General features: G+C 30.3%; 1 protein-coding gene across 1 annotated transcript in view; it reads left to right on the plus strand.

The window, feature by feature from the left end:
* Positions 1-12,779, plus strand: part of LOC126884427 (uncharacterized) — a 205,706-nt gene that overhangs the window by 186,065 nt on the left and 6,862 nt on the right. The gene's annotated exons all lie outside the window — the stretch shown is intronic.

Raw genomic sequence — 12,779 nt, forward strand, 5'->3', positions numbered from 1 at the left:
AACAGCTGTTTGCTGTTCGGACCCGTCATCGGGTCGCCCTCGGTCATCGGCAGTAGCCGACGACGGGTATGTTCGGAACAATCTCTCGCGCTCACTCCAACTTGTACTATTTGTACATAAGGTTCTCTTTGTTACTTCAAAATTTGTTCCTCAAAACTTCTTTCTAATATAACGTTGATGATATAACTATTTCATAACTGGGAGCGATACATCACACCAAATTTTGGGCGCCGTCCAATTCACCTAAAACCTTGAACTTGTCAAACGTCACGCGCATGTCCTATACGCTCAAACTCGTATACAGTCACTTCATCGAGAGCCCCAACTCATATACTTGACATTTCACATACTCAGGTGAAATTATTCGTTTTTAAGCTTAATTCCTTAATCGGACTAGACCACTTATAAATTTGCAGAATTGGCTATTATTGACAGATGACAGCCTAGCTTGGAAAACAATAAAACAAATAAATTTTTATTTTTAGTGTTTATTTATACATAATAGAGAGATATCGCAAATGCAAACGATAATATCGTGTCAAGACGTAAATAACGTATAACGTTCTATTTCAGCACAGGCAACAAGAGAGTTATCGCAAATGTTCTGGGGCGGGGCTTAACGTTATTATGACAACCGACGTTTGGTATTACAATGTAACCTAGAAATTAATTTTGAGGAATACTGTAATTGTTTTTTATTGAAAAATGAATTTGGATATTGAGCTGGTTGACATGCATTTTAATTTTAATGATTTAACCAACAATAAATATAAATAGTTAGTATAAAAATAATATAAAATATCTGAATAAATAATATCCTAACCACAAAAAGTAGTCTATTGTAGACAAAATAAAAATGCACGTGTTTCTCAACATAAGATGATTCACAGTATTTAGTTTATAAAATTTGTATTCTATACATTATTTTTATGTTTCATCCCAAATGTCAAATTAGCGTTAACGTTATTACCGTCCCTTATTTCAACCTAAATAGCGGGACACGCTATCCGGTATTAGCGTAACATTCATTCTGCGCTTGCGTACATGTCAAAATAGCGTATTCCGCTATTAGCGTGCGATAAAAATGCATTTGCGATATCTCTCTAATATTCATTCTACAATATAATATATACAGTGCGTCCATAAAGTAACGCATAAATTCATTATTTCGTAAACCGGCGACTTTAAAGAAAACTCCCAAAACAGGTCGATTTTTATTTTTAATTTCTCATTTTTTGCCATATATATCATAGTAGTGACGTCATCCATCTGGGCCTGATGACGTAATCGATGATTTTTTTTAAATGAGAATAGGGGTCATGTGATAGCTCATTTGAAAGGGTATTCAATTCTCTATTCACTAATGTAAACATTAATATAATTATTTATACAGGGTGGTCAAAAAAATATTTTTTAATTAAAATAATCGAGACAAAAAGAAGAATGTATGTAATTTATTTAATTCAAAATGCGTTTTGCTACTGTCAGTAAACAGAAAAAAATTATTTGACAAATAAACATTGATTTTCGCTTGAACGAAATGTTCAAACTGGCAAGAGGCAGGTGGGTGGCAGCTTTAACATTGAATTTAAGCAAAAAACAATATTTATTTGTCAAATAAATTTTTTTCCTGTTTTCTGACAACATTAAAACGTGTTTTGAATTAGATAAATTACATACATTCTTCTTTTTGTTTCAATTATTTTAATTAAAAAAATGTGTTTTTGAACACCTTGTATAAATACTTATGTTAATGTTTATATTAGGGAATAGAGAATTGAATACCCATTCAAATGAGCTATCACATGACCCCTATTCTCATTTAAAAAAATAAACTATTACGTCATCACGCCCAGATGGACGACGTCACTAGTATGATGTATATGCCAAAAAATCGGAAATTAAAAATAAAAATCGACCTATTTCGGTATTTTTCTTTAAAGTCGCCGGTTTACGAAATAATGAATTTATGCGTTACTTTATGGACGCACTGTAGAACCAGAACAGTCTACACGTTTATACTAAAGAAACATGTAAAAAATTGATGATATTTGACTCTGATTTACTTAATGGGCATTAGGGGGGAAATATTAGCCAGTATGAAGAATAAAAGCTGTGATTGTGATAGGTCATAACTTCCCAGTGACTGAAGAAATATTAAATTCCATGGAGTTTTTTGGTGTCTACTGATAGGATTAATAGGATAGCATCAAATGGATGACGAATAATACGGGACATCGCTGAAGCCACTAATAGACAGGTTACACATTAAAAGTGGTATCTTGAAAAAAAGTTAAATCTAACAGCAAGTACTTTTGGACAAATCGTCTCATATGCAAAGGAAACAGGTCTCCACATAGTTTGTTAAAAAGCCTTGTTGTAGGTGAGTTAAAATATGTGTATTACAGTACTTAGTAAATGAGAAACAAGAATAAAAATCCTAGAAGTTGTTCTGATAATTCGACCCCTGCAATGAATACCCTTGGTAACCAGCATTTATGATATTCTTCAGAAAAAAAGATAGCAATTTCTTTGATTTTTTTAATTGCATGTAACATTTTTTCAGTGTAAGAAGTAATTATATAAATGTTAAACTCTTTCAGAATAAGAGGATAGGTTTTTGCATTATGGCAGTTACAGCTTTTGATATAAATATAAAGTGCATAGAATAATCTTGTAAGGGCACTTACGATGATCTTATCTGACACATATGTAGTACCTACCTGCACAAAATGATCAGAACTTAGTAGCGAATAAAGTTGTAGCAACAGTTACGTGGCGAATAAAATTGTAACAACTGCAGTTACTGTGTTGTTCTACAAATAAGTCAAATATTTTTTACATTTATGGTATTACACCATTCGGATTTTTTTCTTATAAATGCAGTTATAACTGTTATAAATTGAGTTAGGTGAGCTAACTAAATGACCATCAACGATTATAATTCAACTAAACTACAGGACAACAGGAAACTTTTATACTTGGATTATAATCGTTGATGGTCATTTAGTTAGCTCACCTAACTCAATTTAAAACAATAACCACACTGATAATATTGGCAGATAGAGCATAAAAAGTTGTACCAGAAGAACACTGTAAATAAAAATCGCCAAAAATGTTAGTTACAACGTCATTCTATGCAGGGGTCGAATTATTATTCTGCTTCTGTTTTTCAATGAGATTTTGATAATTGTTGTACATAAACCTCAAAAGATTTTTTTTCTTTGCAGGTGAATACAATGTTGATTAGGTATATAAAAACCATTCATTGGGCAGAATCCATAGAAAATATGCATAGGCCCATGGAGCACCTAAGACAAAATTATAGTCTTAATTTATGGCTAACAGATTCGAGACTCCTTGGTAGTCCTGATGGAATTATTGAAGAAGAATTATGTTGTGTTAGCGATTATGATGAATTTTGTAGCTTATGATCTTTATGTAAGTAAAAAAGTACGGACTGCTACATGTTATATATAGAAAATACTAAGGAATCACTGAATTACGATATAAAATCTGTTTAGAATGTGGTTAATTGTAAGAGAAATAATTTTAATATTCCATGTTATATGAAGTTTAACACTTTATTTGCGGATGGTTTTCATGTGAGCCACATAGTGCCACCATCAATGTGCATTGGATATATATGAACTTCTAAGACGAAAATAATTTCAGTTGAGAGTATAAGTCTTAACTCATTTTATCCACACTCAATGTTAATGATTCTGTTTTTAGTGAGCCACAATCAATTGTTGATGCTTTTGCCAATTTCTTCAGCAGTGTCCATAATGCTTCTTTTTCCTATCCAGACCAGAGCAGTCATAGTCCCAATATCACTCATAGTGATAGTGATATTCACACTTAACTATTAAAATTTGTGACATTCTATCATGTTTACAGTGTCTTTAATGCCAATAAAGGTCCTGATACATATAGAATATCTAATTTGTTTAGATTTCTGATGTACTGTTCTTTTAAATTGTGTAAGCCATATTCTTATTCTGGTATGATCAATTTATTGAATCTAGATTATCTTCTTGTCAGAAGAGTTAACTTTGACTTCATATTTATTTTTAAGCTTGTAAATGAGATAATCCAATCTTCCTAAATGCTTCAGCTAATTTGTTATATTTCTTTCCGTTCACTGTGCCACAATTCACTTTTCTTTGTTCCTTATCGCAGAACTAATTATGGTTCAAATACAGGTATGATATGGTCTGACCACTATGCATGCAAATCAGTTACCTCATAATTGTTTAGGTTATGTATCAATTGCCTTAGGAATTTATTTATTGTATTTGAATCAGTCATTGCGAAAACAATCTTAGTCCATATTTTTGGTAAAATGACGATGCTTTTTGACGCCATGAAATTTACATATAAACATTTAAACTTTTTTTGCCTTTTAGAAAGATTCATTCATAACCCATAATACTTATATAAAATATAGTATTATCTAGGAATATCCAACTAATGAAAAGATTTTTACGTTTCCTGAAAAATTTACACATTGTAACATGTATTGTTTTCGCATTGACCGAATCATTTATGTATTTCTAATTTTATAAATATATTGTATATATTTTAATGCTGAATTCTTATATAATTTTGACAGTGATTTTGTCTCATTTGTTAGTAATAAATACCTACATATCAATTAATTACCTAATGTATTAATGTAATATGTAATAAAAGTTCCTTTAAAAATTTATTTTTATTCCCAAAATACATTCTTAATAGAAGTAAGTCTACTAGACGTATTGCTTGGATGTCCAATGAAGGTCCAATTATATTGTGGACATCCTCTCAGGAAGCTCGGGAGACGTTTATTAGCGCGACATTTTGGACCAAACTATGCCGTCTGATGAAGGTCCAAATGACACCCAGTAAACGTCCCCTCAGGACGTTAGGTGTATGTTTGGCAGCACCACATTTGGATCAAAATATAAAGTTGTTCATACTAAAATGGACGTTGGAGGGACATATGTGAAGGACTTTCACTGGACGTCCGTGTGTTATTAGGGAAATATTTTGAATGTGTATAAAATGCCCTAATTGTTTATTAAAATAATTTTGTTTTTCGAAATAAGATCTTCCTTTACTTGCACAAAAATAATATGTTTACTTATCTTAAATAATAGTTAATTAAATGAGTCACTAGTTTATTAAGTATTATCTATGCTTTAATCCAGCCTTTAACTAAATGCAATACATAACTGCCGAGCCCTATAAAGTTTAAGTGATATTTCTGCAATTAATTTTATATAAATTGAACAGAATAGAAAAAAGCTTTATTCTCAGGATTCACAAGTTTATACAAAAATAAAAATATCAGTAGGGAGAATGGTGTAAAATACAATTTATAAGAGTTTCTGAAACAACCTACACTTAACATAAAAATAACAGTCTCCTTGCAGGTCAGCTTGAAGGTATTATTCCACTTTGTATGGTTCTAGGTATATGAGTAACTGTTGAACAGACTTTCTATATTCTGTAGTTTTCTCAGATGTTGTTAGTCTATGTATTGGTACATTATATAGTTTATAAAATTGTTTGGTTTATGCCTACTATGCGAATTTATGCCTACTTCTAAAAATGAAAAGGAAGCATTCATATATGTATGTTCCTGTTATTGTTAGTAGGTTGAGTTTTTTGAAATTATCTCTACATGAATCCCTGTATTTCAAGTTAAGTAGAGTTCTGTTATTGTTAGTAGGTTGAGTTTTTTGAAATTATCTCTACATGAATCCCTGTATTTCAAGTTAAGTAGAGTTCTGATTGCTCTTTTTTGTAATATAAAAACCTGTTCAGCCGTACTACTTTCCCCCCAGAAAATTATTCCAAAAATCGCAATACAGAATGAAAATTTGAAAAAAAAATACATAGGTAACTAACTCGTTTACATTTTTCGTCCAAATAATTTGCTGTTATTCTGAAAGAGTAGCAGATAGATTCAGGGTATAAAATTGCAATTGTATTTACATAAATCACACTGTCTTTAGAATATGTATATTATAGTACCTATAATCTATTATAATTAAAAATATTTATTGTGAATATTTACAAATTTAGATACAATTTGATCTAGATTTATTAGATTGTAAAAATGAATTGAATTATTGCAACTTAATTAATTACTGTCCATTTCAGAAGTTTCCAAACTACAGGCAATCTCCACTGCTCCCTCCAAGTCTAGATTCCTGGTGCCCAATAGTCTTGCTTGTATTCTTTTGGAACATAAAACAAATTGGTTCCTTATGGCAGACTTTAGAGGTGCTTGAAAATTGAAATTTATATAGAAATTATTGCACTGATTCTCCTTCTACTTGCTGTCTGCGTTTAAATCTGTAGTTTCAGCAATTTCCAAAGGAACAGGATTGTAAAAATTGTCCATTTTTAACAATTTCGTCCTATATTTTATCTATCATCTGCTAGTTATACACATATTTTAGAAATATATATATATATACTCTAATTTTCCAAAAACTACTTTATATTTTATTTTTTATTTTTATTATATATCATTTTAATAGGTTAGGTAGGTAAATCAAATCTTCTCTTTTTCTTCCCATTTGTAATACAATCCAACAAACATAAAAGTATAAAATACTGTTATACTCTTATATTATATTTGTGGGATAATACATGTTCTATACTTTTTAATCGATATAATACATATAATAACGACATCATTAATTCAATTTCTAATTATATTATGCATAAATATTTATTCTCAGTATGTATGTGAGTTGGTGTGTATATGAATAGGGTTGTATCCAACTTGGTGTGACTTGGTGATTATGCGCACAAACCATACATACTCATAGACGTTTCACGTAAATTGTCAAGGTCAAGACAGCAAATTAGTTACCATTCCAATCAAGAGATGTCGCTGTCAGTAAATTCTCTTGTCATATTTAACAACTGACAGTTGACAATTAAATTAATTTGTTATTTAGGTTATTTACTTTTTATTTTACAATTTGTGACTTAATTATTTTATTATAGTGGTGTTACGTTTTTAATTAAATTTATTCACAATTTTAATAAGTGTATTAACCTCCTCTCCATTTTTATGAGTAGAATTTTTAGTTTACATTGATCATCCCGTGTTGTGTTTCTCCACATTAAAAAAAAACAATATAATAGATCCTGAAACAGTTTATTCCAATAGACAAGTGTGTCATCAACATTTCGGACCTATATATTTTTGGAAGTTTGTAAAAGATTATAAGGTAATATTTATCTAAACAATCATCCTATCTACAAGATTCTTTCAAAAATTTTCATTCAACTCGATACACATTAGTGCTTTCACGTGACACATAGCAGTAGTGTTTAGCATTTTGAAAACAAATTGGAATATTTGAAGTTTTCAGTAAAATATGGAATAAAACATTGAATTGTATTTCTGTTGTTTTAATTTCCTGCGAAATTTCATCAAAAATCCCGCAAAATTTATAATTTGAAATTCTCACGTAACTAAAATTTGTCAATATAGTTCCCATTCCAATCAAGAGATGGCGTTAATTCGATCCGAAAGATTAACATGGTCGTGAAACGTCTATAAGTATGTATGGTTTGTGATTATGCGTTTTCGTGACTATTTCTGTGTTACCGACATTTACAGTTTAGGCGAATTGGGGGCGACCCCCAAATGGGTCTTTACCTATACAGTTATGAGCACGTTATTCCTGAGAGTTATCTTAACTTTAACTCAAACGTTAAACTTAACTTCGGTCATCCATCACAAGACTGAATAACCTGCCTTATCGGTAAACTCACTAATGATGTTTAGGGAGAGATTAAGGGCCGGTACTTTATGTCCCGGTTAAACCTCGGTTAGCTAACCGGGGTTTAATCGGGACAGAAAAGTACCCCATAGGGCCTCTTGCGTTGTAATAAAAGCAATTATAATTATTATTATAATTATTTATGAATATAATAATAAGTATAATTGCGTTTATGTCTATGTTTTGCATATATTTCTGTCCCGATTAAACCTCGGTTAACTAACCGGCTGTTAACGGAGACATAAAGTACCGGCCCTAAATGTCCAGCAAACGACGGCAATGTTGCCAGATTCCTTTTAGCGGGAATTTTAAAATTTTATAAGAGTTTGGTTTTAAATTTGACAGTTCTGTTTTCTCAGGAGCGCCTAAAAGGAGGACTTCGCAGATCGTGCCGTGACGTCACTCACACGTAACAGATAAGGAGTGACGTCAAACTTCATCAATTATGTCAAAGTCAAATGTTGCAGATTTAATTAAACTGATTTTTGTGTTGTTTATTTTTATTGCAACTTCTAATAAATTATAAAATATCGATTCACATAATAATAATCAAGATGATTTTATTTTCATTGTGGAAGAAGGAAATGTAAGTATGTAAATCAGAATTAATAAAAATAATTATATAAAATCATGAAGTAGACACACAATAATCAGAAAACAATATTGTTTTAAAAAGAAAACATTCAAAAATATGGATTGATGAAGAAGTAAAAACAAAATAATGCTAAGTTTACTGAAGAGTTTGAACAAGAGGTTAATCAGTTTTAAATAAATATATCTATTATATTACCTACATAGTTGAAAACTGTTTATATGTAAGTAAACAAGACCCCCAATACATCAATCAATAACAAAACACAGAAAAGTTAAATAAACACATGATAGGATCATAGCTAATGAAACAGAAAAAGTGGACTATTATTCAATTATGTAAAAATTTGTTAATGTTGGGAAAACTTTGAAAGCCTTACAATACTGCAGTAGTAAAAATGAAAGATTACCCATGAACGAACATATAAAACACGCTGTATTTTTCTGTCACCCTGTCACAAAAAAAATGGCCAAAGTAAGTACATGTAATACTTATAATAAGCAGTCCTTACAGTATTGGTACTAGTTCATTATTTTCTGGAACATAGAAAAGATGTGTTTATGATCGATCGCTCATGGGTAATCTTTCATTTTTCCTACTATATTATATAAATATAATCCAATCCAATTATTGGTACCTATATTGAATAGTAGGCTAGGACTAAACCAATTAGTTATATCAAAAGACAATAATTTTTTAATATTGTACAGGGTGTAACAAAAATACAGGTCATAAATTTAATATGAACCTAACTTATCTTACTATAAATGTGCACATAAAAAAAGTTACAGCCATTTGAAGTTACAAAATGAAAATCAATTTTTTCCAATATATCGAAAACTATTAGAGATTTTTTATTGAAAATGGATATGTGGCATTCTTATGGCAGTAGTATCTTAAGGGCACCCAAAGTCCCATTTAACGACAATGTTAACATTATGTCACATATATCTGTAACCAAAGCACTTAGAGACCTAATTCTTTTTTATTTTGAAACTACATTTTAGTGCGGCGTAAATTTTTGTAAAGTTGGAGTGAAAGAAACTTTTATTTTAAAATTTTTTAAAATACTCCTACAAAAAAACCCAAAAAAGTTTAGATTTTATTTTGCTTGTTTTTGTACATTTTGCAATAAAACTTTACGCGGCACTTGATATTGTCCATCTACAACTACTGTAAAAATTTGGACCTTCTATCATCTAAGGATCCAGAGATATTTGACATCAAAAGTGAAAAACCTAGTAATTTGGGAAATCGCAAAAACATAAAACACTCTAATAGGCTATAAAGCTACCGGTACACAGTAAGTTGAGTGCAGACGTTCAGGAAGCAAATAATTTTGACATATTTGTATATGGTTAAGTACGATTATGGAGACTTGGTAATAATATGAAAATTTATTTATCATTTACATTTTTAGCTATATTTTGAACCATATTAAAAACGAAGCCATATCTCGATAAAAGGTGCCTTATTGAAAAAATACAAGAGGCAAACAAGTTTTAAAAACACTGTGTTCAACTAATGGTACCGCAGTAATAGTTTAATTGAAGAAAGTTTTAAAAATATTGAATTTAACTAATATGGTACCACAATAATTTAATTGGAACATACACAAAAGTTTGGGGGAGTTTAAGGGAACAAAACCCTCATAAAATTTTTATGGGGTGCACAAATTTTACTATAATTTGAGATTTTAAGATTTTCCTGCCATAAGAATGTCACGTGTCCATTTTCAATAAAAAATCTCTAATAGTTTTCGATATATTCGAAAAAATCGATTTTCGTTTTGTAACTTCAAAGGGCCCTAACTGTTTTTATGTGCATATTTGTACTAAGCTAAGTTAGTTACATTCAAACTATTTTTGGTCCTAGAATATGCGATTTAATTTATGACCTGTATTTTCGTTACACTCTGTATAATTAATATGGCAAAATTGAAGAATCCAATAACAGGAATAAAATCTAATTTTAATATTTGCTATTACCTACCTTTCTCATATACCTATGTCTGAATTTTTTCTAAATAAAAAAATTAATTACAGATATTGCAATCATGTAGATGGAATCCCGCATTCTTTAAGAAAAAAAAAGCAATTGCCAGAAGGAAACTACCAATAGTAAAATAAAGTAGATAATGCAAGAAAGAACAAAGCCATTATTTAACATAGCTCAACAACTTCACATAGAAAAAGATGAGGAAAGGGCACAACAGAAGTATGCCAGATAAAAGGGTAGAAGGGAGACACAGATAAGAAGTGGATTTATTCAATTTAAAAATTAAACTGCAAATGACAAATAAATAAATAATAAAAAAAATCATAGGTGTATATTAATCATTTTTCTATTTCCCCATGTCCCATAACACAAAAATATTCTATAAGGTTAGAAAACATCTCCAAAATTATCTTCATTTTGATCTCTCCCTCTCTCTCTGTGTGTATGATATGGATTATTTCTGTGCGATATAACAATTGAATCAGTTCAAGTGTGTTCCACTTACATTATCTAAAATACAAAACGTCTTCTTCCATATACAAAAAGGATGTATTTATGGTTAGTTTGGATGGTTTAGTGAACTCATTAAAAATAGCGTCAGTAGATAATCAGACTGTCCAAGTAACAGATATTTGTTACCATTACTACCATTTGCAAATTACTACGATTTGAATTTAAACAGCAATAATACAGAATTATTTATATTTGGCACAAAAAATATGTATAAAAGTATTGTTTTAAAGTATTTAAAACATATCCAGGAAGCATCACGAAATTGTCAATCAGTCTTCCCATATCCTATATATTTATTGAAAATTTTGAGAATTTTATTATACATGCAGTACATGTTTTAGATGTTTATTGTTTTATAACTTTGTACAGTAGGAAAAATGAAAGAATACCCATGAACGATCACATCAATCACTTATTTTGTATTTGCTGTCTTTCTATAACAAACGTTTGTTATTTATAGAAAAAGACAGCAAATACAAAATAAGTGATAGATGTGATCGTTCATGGGTATTCTTTCATTTTTCTGACTGTATCCTTTTTTTACAAGGTACATTTTTGAGAATCATGAGCATCTATAATCTGACATTCTAGCTACACACTATAGGTTTATATTCTCAAATTATGATCCAACATCTAATTTAATATTTGATAACTCTGCTCAAAAAATTACATTTAATAAAAACAAAATAACATATAATTTATGCTTAAGAATTTTTAGAAAGACCAAGATAAACAGTTTACACAAATTGAAGATATTTTAAGTAATCTTAGTATTACTCTATACAAACAAATATTCTTTTTTATTTATTTTACGCTGCAACCACAAGGGATATTAGCGACATAAAAACATAATACAGGTAAAGTTACAATAGCTGACAATATAATCTAGTGTCTTTTAGATAACTTACATTCATGTTTACTCCTAAGGCTTCCTTTATATACTTTGGGATATTGTGCTTTTTATTGTAGCTTCATATATTTTGCACTGAATTAATATATGCTTCACAGAGAGCTTTGTTTGGCAATTTTCGCATATTGGTGGCACAGTTCGCGTAAAGAGGTGCTTATGGGTTAAGTTACTGTGTCCCAGCCGCAAATGTGTTATTTTCACTTGGTTGGGTCTATCCGCTGTTGGCCGAAGCCACGGTTTCACTAATTGTTTAATTTCTTTGAGTTTGTTTTATGATGTACTCCACTTATTTTGCCACGCACTTAACCCATTATATTTTATTTCTGACTTCAAATCATAAGTAGAAACCTCGTTAATATGAATGGAGTCCTGGCAGAAGGATGTCAAGCAGGCTAGTTGATCTTCATCATCATCATCTTGGTGCTACAGCCCTTAAAGAGCCTCGACCTTCTCAAGCGTTCTACGCCATTCTGTTCTGTCCCTTGCTTGCACTTTCCAGTTAACAGCTAGTTGATCCGTTTCTTTTATTTCCTTGTATACCCGAATGCGATGGGACAAACATAAAGTCGAAAGTGACCTTATTTTCAGTTAGGGTCGCTATTTCTGATTGACTTGCAGTTACATTAACGAGAAATTATGTAGAATAAAACAAAAACGTGAAAGAAAATAATTTATTATAGAATAGAATTGAAATATGCTTTATTGTTACTGAAAATTTTACAATTTTCTAGACAAAGCTTACATAGAGTCAGAAAAATAGTAAATTGTAATCTTGTTATTTAATAACAAATACAATTTACTGAGTTTAGCTAAAACTAAGTCTTTAAACTGAAGATTCACTAATTCTGTAACATGGTCCAATAAATGAGCACGTAAGTCTTTATTAAAATTGAAAAACAAGTTACATTCCTTGCAGCAATATCTTTTAGGAGTTTCATATTCTATATAGTTTGTATGCACGTTTCTATTGTGC

This window comes from Diabrotica virgifera, chromosome 5 (genome assembly GCF_917563875.1).
Source record: "Diabrotica virgifera virgifera chromosome 5, PGI_DIABVI_V3a".
Classification (NCBI taxonomy): domain Eukaryota; kingdom Metazoa; phylum Arthropoda; class Insecta; order Coleoptera; family Chrysomelidae; genus Diabrotica; species Diabrotica virgifera.